This window comes from Ursus arctos, unplaced genomic scaffold (assembly GCF_023065955.2).
Source record: "Ursus arctos isolate Adak ecotype North America unplaced genomic scaffold, UrsArc2.0 scaffold_23, whole genome shotgun sequence".
Taxonomy (NCBI): Eukaryota; Metazoa; Chordata; class Mammalia; order Carnivora; family Ursidae; genus Ursus; species Ursus arctos.
In genome coordinates this window covers 10,090,591-10,102,596 of record NW_026622908.1, presented here as the reverse complement: position 1 = coordinate 10,102,596, position 12,006 = coordinate 10,090,591, and the positions used below count along the sequence as shown (strand labels likewise).

At 43.5% G+C, this 12,006-nt stretch overlaps 1 long non-coding RNA gene across 1 annotated transcript; it reads right to left on the bottom strand.

The window, feature by feature from the left end:
* Window positions 1-2,556: 2,556 nt before the first annotated feature.
* Window positions 2,557-8,828, bottom strand: LOC125282297 (uncharacterized). The gene is made up of 3 exons (XR_008961041.1): window positions 8,441-8,828; window positions 7,401-7,714; window positions 2,557-3,398 (listed from the first exon to the last, which is right to left on the bottom strand). It is a non-coding gene; the product is annotated as an uncharacterized LOC125282297 (long non-coding RNA).
* Between the last annotated feature and the right edge of the window lie 3,178 nt (window positions 8,829-12,006).

The following is a 12,006-nucleotide window of genomic DNA, read 5'->3' as shown; positions in this document are numbered from 1 at the left end:
TCCCGGCCGGGCCGGCCGCGAACACGTGCGCAGCGCCAGGCGGTGTCGCAAGCTTGGAGACCGCTCCCTAAACGTCATCAATCGCGAGCACTCTCTTTCCGCACTTCGTGTCACCACCTAGGCTAAGCTCGCCCTTATCCGTGGCCTCAGCCAATAGACTGGATCTTCGCTGGTCTCTTTCTAAAACGTGTTATTTCAGTTGTGTATTGGACCACAGTTGTGTATTCACCACGTCAAAACCTTAAACTTTTCCCACCCAACCACCCCAATCAGAAATGAAACAAACCAGCTCCTTGCCTCTCTTGGGTCTCAGTGTGCCTGTGCATTCTCACACTCTTCACCCCTCCCACCTCTCTCAAGTCAGAAATTTGGGCTGTCCCCTTTGATTCCTTTTTCCTGGCTATCCCTCAGCCCAGTTTAATCACCAAGTCCTGTCCCATCTGCCTTTCAGATACTTCTCTTGTATAAGTCTTGCTCTCACCAGAGCTCACCAGCGTATCTGGTTTCCCTGCCCACATCCCCGGTGGTGAGCCAGGGTGACTCTCACACGTGATTCTGTGGTCCACTCTCCCAAGCCACATCAGTGGTGTTTAGCACATAGCAATCTACACTGGACATGCCCTGGACCTTGGAAGTCCTGGACAGGGAGTTAGAATCACAAGTAGGAAGCTGAACAACAGAGATAGATTGTGTTGTAAACATTGGTTATTTGGGGCTGCTCAGCATTCAAATTCTATCCCTGTTTTTGGGGATTCCAAAATAAGTGGGAGGCAGGACCCCCACCTCCCACTCTAGAAGCCAAGTAAAAGCTTTGTTCCCTCACCCAACTCCTTGGGAATTGTTTTATGTAGGTGAGACCTGGGCTCAGCTCAACAGACACCGCCATCCAGGTTGTTCGCTTTGGGGGGAGTAATAAATGTATGCAGTGGAAGCCTGAGATAGGGTTTGGTTGGGTGGGGCAAAGGCATAGGATAGGACAAGGGCATCCTCTGATCCGTCAGCCAACTGATGATGTGATCATTTGTGTTTGCCTCCTCAATTCTTGCCTGTTTTCAGAGCCTGTTCTTTATAGTTTCTGTTATTCTTCCAAAAATTTCGTTTCCTGTTGAAATTACGCAGAGCTACCTTGTCTTACTTGCAATAAAAAACTTGAATGATACAGAGCAGAGTGATTCGTTCCGCACTGGCCTGTCACGGTGCTTAGACCCTTCCCCTTGAGTCCCTACAGCTTTCCTACTAAAATGCAACTTAAAATCTTGTCAGCTAGCGCTGTCTCAAGAATTCATTCATTAAATCTGTTGCAGAGATTATTAACTTTCCTCTAGTGTCCATTCTTCCCTTTTTTTAGTTGTGGCATAATTGCTATATGATAAAACGCACCCGTCCTAACAGTTCAGTTCCATGATTTTAGACAATCGTGTATACACCTAGGTAACCCACCGAAACAAGATATAGAACATTTCTGTCATCCTGGAATCATACCTTCATTCCTCTTTCTAGGCAATCCCTCCCCATCCCAGAAGCAAACATTTTCTAATCTCTATTAATACAGATTAGTTTTGTCTGTTACAGAACTTCATTAAATAAAATCATACAGTATATACTCTTTGGTGCCTCAAGTTTTTTCTGCTCAACATAATGCTTTTAAGACTCATCCCTATTATTTGTAGGGCTGCATTGTGACCTCATGGATCCCTTTCTTAATAAAAAATAAAGTTAAAAATTTATATAACTACATTAGTATAAAAACAAATATGTCTGTATTAACATATTAATAAAATGTTTTAGTCAGCCTAAAAGTTCATTTTTTTCTCCTGATTTTGAAGAAATAAGAACATTCTCATGGGCCTGGGCACTGTGCCTGCTGTGCCAAATGGGTAAGCCAGCCCTGGTTATTTCATGTGTCAGTACTTTGTTCCTTTGTATTGCTGAGTGACATTCTGTTGTTTGACTATCCCACAACATGTTGCACCATTCTCCTGTTGATGGACACTTGGTTTGTTTCCTGGTTTGGGCTATTACGAATAAGGCTCCTATGAACATTCTTGTACCAGTCTTTCTGTGAACATATGTTTTCATTACTCTTAGGTAAATACCTAGGAGAGGAATGACCAAAGAGTTTGCTCAGGTGAACATACCATTTTATTCTCCTACCCACTTGGTATCATCGATCTTTTTAATTTTAGTCTTTTAGTGAATGTTATATAATCAAATGGCTCCTCATCTTTCTTTTAGCAATAGAGTCCTAAGTTATATCCGACCACATGGCTGTCCATTTAGATTCTGTATTTCCCAGGATCACTTGGAAGTCAAAGTGACCATGTGACAATGTTTTAGCCAATGAGCTGCAAGCAGAGATAATATGTGCCTGTTTGAATCATATTTTGTTTATTTTTGCATTTTTTAAATATTTATTTATTTGAAAGAGAGAGAGAGCATGAGCATGGGGAAGGCCAGGAGAGGGAGAGAAAGAATCCTCAAGCAGACTCCCCGCTGAACAAAGAACAAGTCCCGGGGCTCGATCCCATGACCCCGAGATCATGACCTGAGCCAAAATCAAGAGTTGGATGCTTAACTGACTGAGCCACCCAGGCTCCCCTTGAATCACATTTTAATAAGGAAGTTACCTCCTTTCCCTTCACCTTCCCTTTCCTCCTATCATTAGGCCAGAATGTGAATGTGGTACATTCCGAGCCAGTGAGCCAGGGAGCCAGCCCTGACTATGGGAAGAACAATACCCTGGAAGATAGAGCAAGAAGTTAGAACCTGAGTCCCTGGATGACTTCCTAGAACAGAGACACTCACCCATGCTGGACGGACTGCCCTCCTGTGGGCAGTGGGAGAGAAGTAAACTTCTGTCAGGTTGGAGCCACCTTAATTTTGTTTCCACGGCTTAGCCAGCAGTTGCCTAATACAAAATCCATTTAGTCAATCTTGCCAATGGGTACTTACTGATTTTTTTAATGTGAGGTAAATACTGTGCTCGGCACTATAGATTTTTCCAAGATGAATCAGATACCAGATACATTTACTCTCACCTGAGAAGGCAAGTCATGAATACTTGAGGAGCTAAATAAAAGTACGTGTTAATATTATCAAGCATCCCCAAAACCTTCAGAGGGTTTTGCACATGCTAAATGCCAAGTGAGTATACAGACAAGAGATGGAAACTCTGAGAAAGACAAGCCCATGACTTTTCTTCTCTGACAGTTGGCAAGCATCAAGGCCTTGAGGTAATGTGACAGGTCCTAGGCCACAAAAGTCCATGGCAAATGGGAAGAGAAAAGCATAAGGGAAGGAAAGATCCTGGGTGAGAAGACCTACCTGCCAAGTTCAGGTTTGACTTCACCTTTACTTAAATGAAGTTTGTTCATTTATCTTGGCCTCCATTTTGTTGTCTGTAAAATGAGAAGTGTTTTATTATGTTCATTTTGCTCCAAGAAGCAGAGACTCGCCCATGCTAACTTGAGTAAAGATGGTGAATATTGTTAGGATACACGTATTGTGTAAGAGAGACAGAATCTCCGAGAAACCTGAAAATAGGATCTGCTGTAGGATCGGGCCTCAGGGAGACAGAACTGGAAGGTAGTTCTGTGTTTAGGTCAAATGGAGATTCTTTAAGATCGGAGATCCGTGCATCTTCACTTTTCAACTATATTTTTAGTTACACTTTAATTAAGACTCTTTCTGTTTGAAGCAATTGAAACATCAACTCAAACTGGAGCAAAAAAGAAATGAAGTTCTTCTTGTTTTTAGCTGCTTGCCCTCTATTTGTCGTATTATTCAGGTTCTCTAGCATTTTGGAGTGTATCCTGTCAGTGATCTATGTTGAGGGAATGTGGTAGGCGGGAGTGTGGCTGGTTTTGAGGGGTCAAAAATCAAGATGGCTGAAATGGAGGGATGAAAGCATGGGGCAGGGGAGGCGGAGAGGACACTGGAGAGGCAGAGGGGGTCTAGACTGCACAGGACCTCCTAGGATAAATTATCATTGTAATTATTTTTTTAATATACTAAACTTGATTTCTTTCCATTGTACTTTCGATGGTTTTCTTCAATTTAAGATAGTGGCATATTACTTTAATTACTATTAGTACATTTATTAATACTTATTACTATCAATACATTTCATATAGTATGTAAGAATGAGGAAATTTTAAAAGTTTATTAAACATGGTTTAAAATATTAAGAACAAGGGAGTATATAGTACATGCGGGATATGACAAATTCAGGAAGATAGTATTTAAATGAGTAACATTTGGAAAACACTGGTGTGCTGGGCAGTTTTCATTTGTCCCTTCAGATCTACTTTTCACCCCTGCATCCTTTTCTGTGACCCCAGACATGACCTCTAAGGCATGCATCATCTGGTCTCCCTTGGCCTCTGGCTTCTGGTGGAATTTCACCAGTGGGAAGCACAGGCAGGAGATAGAAAGGGGAAGAAGTGTGAAATTAGGGTCTTTATCCTCCCAAATCTCTTCTTAAGCGCTGCTGTGTGTTGACCCTCTGCTAGAGGGCACAATTCCTGCCTGCCCACCCTCCCTTGCAGTTATAGGTACTGTCTCAGGTTTTGGTAACCACCTCCTGACATCACCCATTCAGACCCAAGTGTGGCAAAACCTCCCTGCTGGGGCTAGCACTGGGACATAGTACCATCCCTCGTTTGGTTTTTCTTGACCTTGTCCACACCCTTTTGAATCTTCTCTTATTAAATGCTCCTCAGTCATTCCATCTGAACACACTATCATTTACAGCCAAAACTCTGCCCAACGTACCAGTTATGGTGGAAATCCTGAACTTTGAAGTCAGGCAGAAGTAGACCTGAATCCTGGCCAGCCTCTTAATGGCTGTGTGGCCTTGGTCAAGTCCAAGTGGGCAAGCACAGTATCCATCAACCCAATAACAGTCCACCCTATGAGGTCAGCCACTATATCTTATCACCATAACCCCAGCTCTTAGGGCAGTCTTTAGCACTTAGCAGGTGCTCAAGAAAATTTTTGGTGTACATGGATTTTGCTATACCTTATATAGGAGACCTAGGAGAGAAAGAGGTCGACTTGTCAAATATCCTTACTTTACAGATGATGACCAAGGATGAGGCATGACTTGTGCAAGCAGTAAGCCTCAGGTGTGCTCTTTAATAGTGACAACACGGGGAAGGGTAAAAAGAGGAGAAAATATGACAAGGAACTCATGGTCAAAGGTGCCCTGCCCATACCACCCCATGTCTTTGCAGAGCTCATCTCCTTCCCCACATCACACCATCTCAAAAGACAGCTCCCTTCTAAGGGAGAATTCTGTTGGGATAGCATGTCTGCTTTCCAGTAAAGAGGAAGCAACATAGGGGAAAGCACATTAAGGAGCTCAGGGTCCCCTACAGAAGACCATGAAAGGGGCACTGCGCCTGGAGCAGAGGGTTTATTCGAGACATCGGGCTGGGTGAGTGGGGAAGCCACAGATGTCTCGAGTCCTAAAAGTCAAGAAGAAGCGAAGAGACGGTGCACTAGTGTTCTAGGGCTGCCTTAACAAATGACCACAAAGTGGGCAGCTTGCAACAACTGAAATGTATTCTCCCCCAAATCTGGAGGCCAGAAGTCTGCAGGTGAGGTGGCAACAGGGCCATGTTTCCTCTGGAGGACGCAGGGGAGAACCGTTCCTGCTTCCTCCAGTTGCCGGAGGCTCCAGGCATTCGGTGGCTATGGCTACGGTATTCTCTCTGCCTCTGTCTGTACATGGCCTTCTCCTCTTTGTGTCTGTGTCTTCTCTGTCTTACAAGGATACTTGTCCCTGGATTTACGGCCTGCCCAGATAATCCAAGACGATCTCATCTAGAGATCTTTAACTTAATTACATCTGTCAACATCCTTTTTCCAAACAAGGTGACATTCACAGGGGTTAAGATGTGGACGCACCTTTTGGGGGGCCACCGTTCAACCCACTACAGATGGCAAACGAGACAAATGTCATTTAAGCAAAAGAGTTGCATGATGAGCTCTACACTTAGTGGATGAAGATGAAGCTAGCAGGGGTGTGCAGAGAAGGGATAAAGACAGAAGAGGGTTTGTGGTTGAAGCCCTCGCCAGAGTAACCCATGGGATGAAGACGTGGACCAGAGAATCACTGCAGGAAAGAGGAGGAAGTAATGCATATGAGAAACTTCTTAAAATAACTGTCATCCTTGGTTATTTAAAGTTCTGTGCAATACAGAAAGAGCACAGGAGCTCAAGTCATAAGCCCCAGCTGATACACTGACTAGCTATACATTTGGTCACGGTTTTAGTTGCAGTCTCCTCATCTATTAATTTGGGGGGGGCAGGTAATGGCAAAACCAGCTTACTGCACAGATGATTGGTGAAGTCCCAATTAGACAAGACCTGGGAAGGCAGTGGAGGCTAGTAGTTAGGTGCACCTGCCTCGGCATCAGTGCACCTGGTTTAAAGTCCCGGCCCTGCCGCCAGCTGGCTAAGTGGCTTTCAGCAAGTTCCTCAGACTTTCTCTTCCTTGGTTTTCCCATCTGTAAAGTGCGACTGATAATAATTACATAACTCACGGAGGTTCAACGAGATGATGCGAATAAAGCACATAGTATCTGGCATACAGCAGACACTGAATACATGTCTTATGACAGGGAAGAACTTTGTTAAAAAACAAAATCTAAGTACTATGACAGTGACTTGCCATTCTCAATACACTGGAAAGCATCTCCTGAAGCTTCAGAAAAATGAAGATGTCTGGGCCTTGCCCTAGACCGACTGAATCAAGATCCATGGTTTTTAAAGCTTTTCGGATGACTCTGCTGTACAAAGGAGAAATTCACCATAGCAGAACACGTTATCAGGACCCATTTCCTAATACCCATAAGGAGAACAAACACAGTGTTTACTTAAAGGAGACCACATAAGTGGCCTGAAGTATCCTGAGCTTAACAACTCCTTTAAAAAAAGTGTAGTACTTATTACATGTCAAGTACCCTTAACGACTTTGTACGTATTGACTCATTTAATCCCCATGACATCCTTATGGAGCAGGAATTTTTGATATTACAGATAAGGAAACGGAGGCCCAGAGAGGTTAAGCAGCTCACCAAAAGTCACCCAGTTAGAAAGTGGTAGGTAGAGCTGGACTGTTGGAACAACAGTCTTCTGGCTCAAACAACACCATCACACGGAGTCTCTCAAAGCTGTAGTGTCTCTCAAGCATGTAACCTCTCTAAACCTCAGTTTCCCTGTCTGTAAAATGGGGATTATAACATGACTTACTTCACAGGGGACCTGTGAAAATTAAGTGAGATGCTGCATGCAGGGTACCCAGCAACGCATTTAGAACCTACTAAGCACCAAATGAATGTCGGCCATTATTATCATTCACAATTTTAATACACCATCACTAATTGTTCAGTTACCTGGAAATATAACCAGCTTCAGTGTTTCCTAGCTGCTGGGGCAGGACACCTGCTTCAAGGCGCCGTGGGATCCGTCACTTGCCTTTACCTCCTGAAGCTCTGTTCGTTTCCCACACTGGGGTCTGAGAGTCCTTTGGTGCGCGGAGGACTCAAAGAGCTAAAAGACCCATTTCATTAGTGAAGAAACACAAACTCTGCAAGACACTGAAGGACAAGCCCATTGAAGTAAAGGGAAGATGAACTGAGAACAGGTGTGTCTTCTTCAAAGAGAACTTCCTGCAGCTTCGACTTCTCAGGAAATTCAGAGCCTTGGCCTGAGGAAGAGGGAGAGATGAGAGAGGCCCGCGAGACCAGTCTTGCCAGATAACTCACATGACACACCCTTCCCCTCAATGCCTCTTGTCCACCTTGTGAGTCTCTAGGAACAGGAGCCGAAGGAAAGTCAGACTGACAAAGGAGATCACAGGCTGGGGGACTAGGGAAGCCGAGGTCACAGAGTATTTTACAACTCCGGACACAGGCACTGGTTACAGTAGCGTGCAGAGAGAGAAAACAAAAGGGTGAGCTGTAAGGGTGTGTGCTTACTACGTAGAAAACAAATGCTGTTTCCGTCTCACGCCGCTCAACTCCTGCCAGCTTCAGCACCCTTGATTAGTTTCCGCCACAAAGCACCAGGGGGCGCCAGAGAAGGCGGAAACTTGTTTTCTCTGCCCACCCCCGCCCCAGTGTTAGAAAATCGTCTCTGATCTTTATGTAGTATAAGGGTGCTCACTATTACTTCTTTTGATTTTTTTTTCTTAAAGATGAAATGACTATATGCGTAAGTTTACTGGCTAATACTTTTGGGCGAGGTAGGTAGTTCACCAATGAAAAAACAATTAAGCAATGTTGGAGAACGCAGAAGTAAAGGAGATTGCTAGGGATGAATTAATCTGTTGTCAAATATCTATTAGCAGCTTTCTGTGTGCCTGCTGGTTAGATGCTGTCGGTGCCACGAAAAGTGAACACACGATTTTCCACTGAACTCCTTAGTAACTCACAAGTCAAAATTTTCATAATACTCTGGAACTCTCCTTGTCCTCTTCATCTATTCGCCATGAACGTCTTCAGAGGAATCTGTGGAAGGGATAAGCACAAAGGCCTTGGAGTAAGACAGCTGGGTTCGAGTCCCAGTTCTGCCACTTTCTAGCTATTAGGCTCCCTGTGCCCTACTTTCCTCATGTGTAAATTGGGGTGGTTACAGTACCTACCTCAGTGGGTGTTGTGAGGATTCACTAAGATAATTCATGCAAAGTGTTTGGAACCGTGTCATATTTAAGACCTCAGTGTCTACTCATTCTTGTCCAGATACTACCCGTCCTTGGGAGTCCGGCTGAAATCACAGAGAGATTAGGCCAATAAATTCTCTTTTGGTTCAATCACTTGCAACAGAAAGAATCCTAATACGGCAGCTATGTTTATTAATTCTTTTTTTTTTTTAAAGATTTTATTTATTTATGTGACAGAGAGACAGTCAGCGAGAGAGGGAACACAAGCAGGGGGAGTGAGAGAGGAAGAAGCAGGCTCCTAGCGGAGGATCCTGTTGTGGGGCTCGATCCCAGAACGCCGGGATCACGCCCTGAGCCAAAGGCAGACGCTTAACGACTGCGCTACCCAGGCGCCCCTGTTTATTAATTCTTAAATTTGTGTCAGTTACTGTGCAAAGTACTTCCCATGTTTTTTCTGTCTCATCTTTTAATCCTTATAATAGCTCTATGAGGTAGAGATGAGATGGGTACTGATATGATTCTCATCTTATAGATGAGGAAACAGTAAAAACCATTCAGTAGTCCATCTAAGGTCACACAGCTAATAAACGGATGAATCAAGATCTGAAACCATTTTTAGTCCTACTCTTACTATAAAATTGATATTCTCAGAAATGACAAAAATATGTGCTTTTGTAACATGTTTAGAAAGTATGACCTCAGTCATTTGAGGCTCCAAATTACAGGCACACTTCCATACCCTAGAACCTTCACTGACTTTTCCTTTCCCTGAGTATTGGTCAGGGTCAGTATCAGAGCCCCCACATTCATCCCTCAATTACCTCCGGGGCTCTCCTGTTTATTAACTGTCTTACTAGAACGAACAGTCCGTGAAGGCAGGACCTTGTGTTGTTCACTGTTATAGCCCCAACACTTAGGATGATGCCTGACAAAATACAGGCACTAAAGAAACATTTTTTGAGTGAGTGAACAAACAAATGTGGGTTTTCCTTGACTGCATTGGACAACTTGGAGACCAGATTACTTGAAAACATTATACATTTGACAACATTGGTCAAAAATCCCTTTTTGGGCGTGTCTGGGTGGCTCAGTTGGTTAAGCGTCTGCCTTTGGCTCAGGTCATGGTCCCAGGGTCCTGGGATTGAGCCCCTGCTCAGCGTGGAGTCTGCCTCTCCTTCTCTCTCTGCCCCACCCCCACTCATGTGCTTGAGCCTGCGCTCTCTTTCCTCCTCTCCCTCAAGTAAATAAATAAAATCTTTTTTTACATCCCTTTTTCTTTCTTTCTTCCACATCATCACATGGTAGAAGCTAAGTGCACACACATACACACACACATGGACTGATAGATATTTCAACCCTATCCTTAAAAGGTGCTCCTTTCCTTCACATCCTGCTTCAGGATCCTGTGAGGGCCTGCTTAGTACACCTCAACTGAATGTGAATGTTCCCAACTCTGTTCCAGGTTCCATCCCTAAGGACAAAGCAGAGTTTACATTCTTGTCACTGTTGTGATGGAACTGGCCACTGCATAGAGCCTAAAAGATCCGGGCTCTCATCCTAGCCTTGCCGCTAATCCTTTAGCCTCACGGAACCTCCATTTCCTCAGGTGTAAAGTAGGAATGATCTCTCAGCTTTTTGTGAGGATCAAGTTATATGGTTATGAAAAGGCTGAAAAAACCAAGCAAGATATGCAAAGGAAGACATCAATTTAATACATACGGACCATTTCTGGGTAAAAGAGGTTTTTAAAAAATCTCATTTTGACGACTGAATTTCTTATATTGATTGGCTCGTGAGGGTAGCATAGGATTTGGCTAAATGGAAACTGGAAATAATTTAGCTACATATGATTTGGAAGAAAGCAATTTGGTTGAAATTAAGTTGGCTCCTAGGACAATTTAGTCAAAATAATGGTTCGGTGAGCAAACTAATTTTTCTCAGTTATTGGTTTTACAGAAATTGATCATTCTGGTTTACTTTGGGGAGAGAGTTGTTTTTTTTTAACCTCCTTTAGCGTTTTTGTCATTTTGAAGAATTTCTGTTTCTTTTCCTCTTAATTCATTTTAAGTATGCCTTTGAGTTGGGGTTTTCATCAGTTTGGCCATTTGTCAAATGTGTTTCCTCTCAGGAGATCCATTTAACATTGATTATTTATAATGGGAATTCATAATTGAGTCATTATAAAAATGAATTGTCAGAACACAGCCAACTACTTAGTTTGATAATTATTGCAGTTTGTCTTTCAAACATCTGAGCTCTTAGACACTGGCTGGTTTGGGGTCTTTTTACCACTTTCATGCAATTTACTGGTAAGACAGCAATGAGGGGAAGAAAATCTTGAGTGCAGGGGAGGGAGCATTCCGGATTTCAGTGTGGACAAAGACACCATTATCTGCGAAAAGCCTTAGAAAACCTCAATTTAAATGTAAAACTAGCAGGCAAACTCAACTATGGAGTGTAAAAGGAAAGATTGCGTGGGAGGAAGGCAGTGAGGGGATTTTACTAGTCTTGATGTTGTCAACTCAGAGGAAAGCACAAGAGGGCAGTGCAGTGCTAAATATCTCAGAGCTGACTGTTTGCAGGAAAAAAGTCAAACTCCCAGAAACAGAGAGCGGGATGGTGTTTGTCAGGGGCTGGGAGGTAGGGGACATGGGGAAAATTGGTAAAAGGACACAAACTTTCTGTAGAATGGATGCCTTGGGACACACGGTTCTTGGGAAGATTGGAAAGGACAATGGACGGGAAGAGCTTGGGACAAAATAGTTGCAGCAGAACTGATTACTATTATTGCCAAATTTTATTTTCACAATGCTTTCCATTTCTGAACAAGACAAGTAATACACAATCTGATTACAACAGCAGACAGTTCATTTCCCTCCCCATCCTGGGTGAAAAGAGTAATTAGTTTAGGTCTGCCACATTCATTCTCGTGCTGAAAAACCATTTAATGACTAGGGAGATCGGTATAACTCACTGGAATATAGAAATTAGAGTTCTTGCAGAGACACAGCAGATGAAAATATCCTATTATATGTTGAGATGTGATTAAAGAAAGTTTATGAGGGGTGCCTGGCTGGCTCATTCGATGGAGCATGTGGGGTTGTGAATTCGAGCCCCACGTTGGGTGTAGAGATTACTTAAATATAAAATCTTAAGGGGCACCTGGGTGGCTCAGTCAGTTCAGCTCAGGTCATGACCCCAGGGTCTTGGGATAGAACCCCACCTAGGGCTCTCTGCTCAGCCGGGAGCCTGCTTCTCCCTCTCCCTCTGCCTGTTGCTATCCCTGCTTGTGCTCTAGCTCTCTCCTTCTCTGTCAAATAAATAAATAAATAAATAAA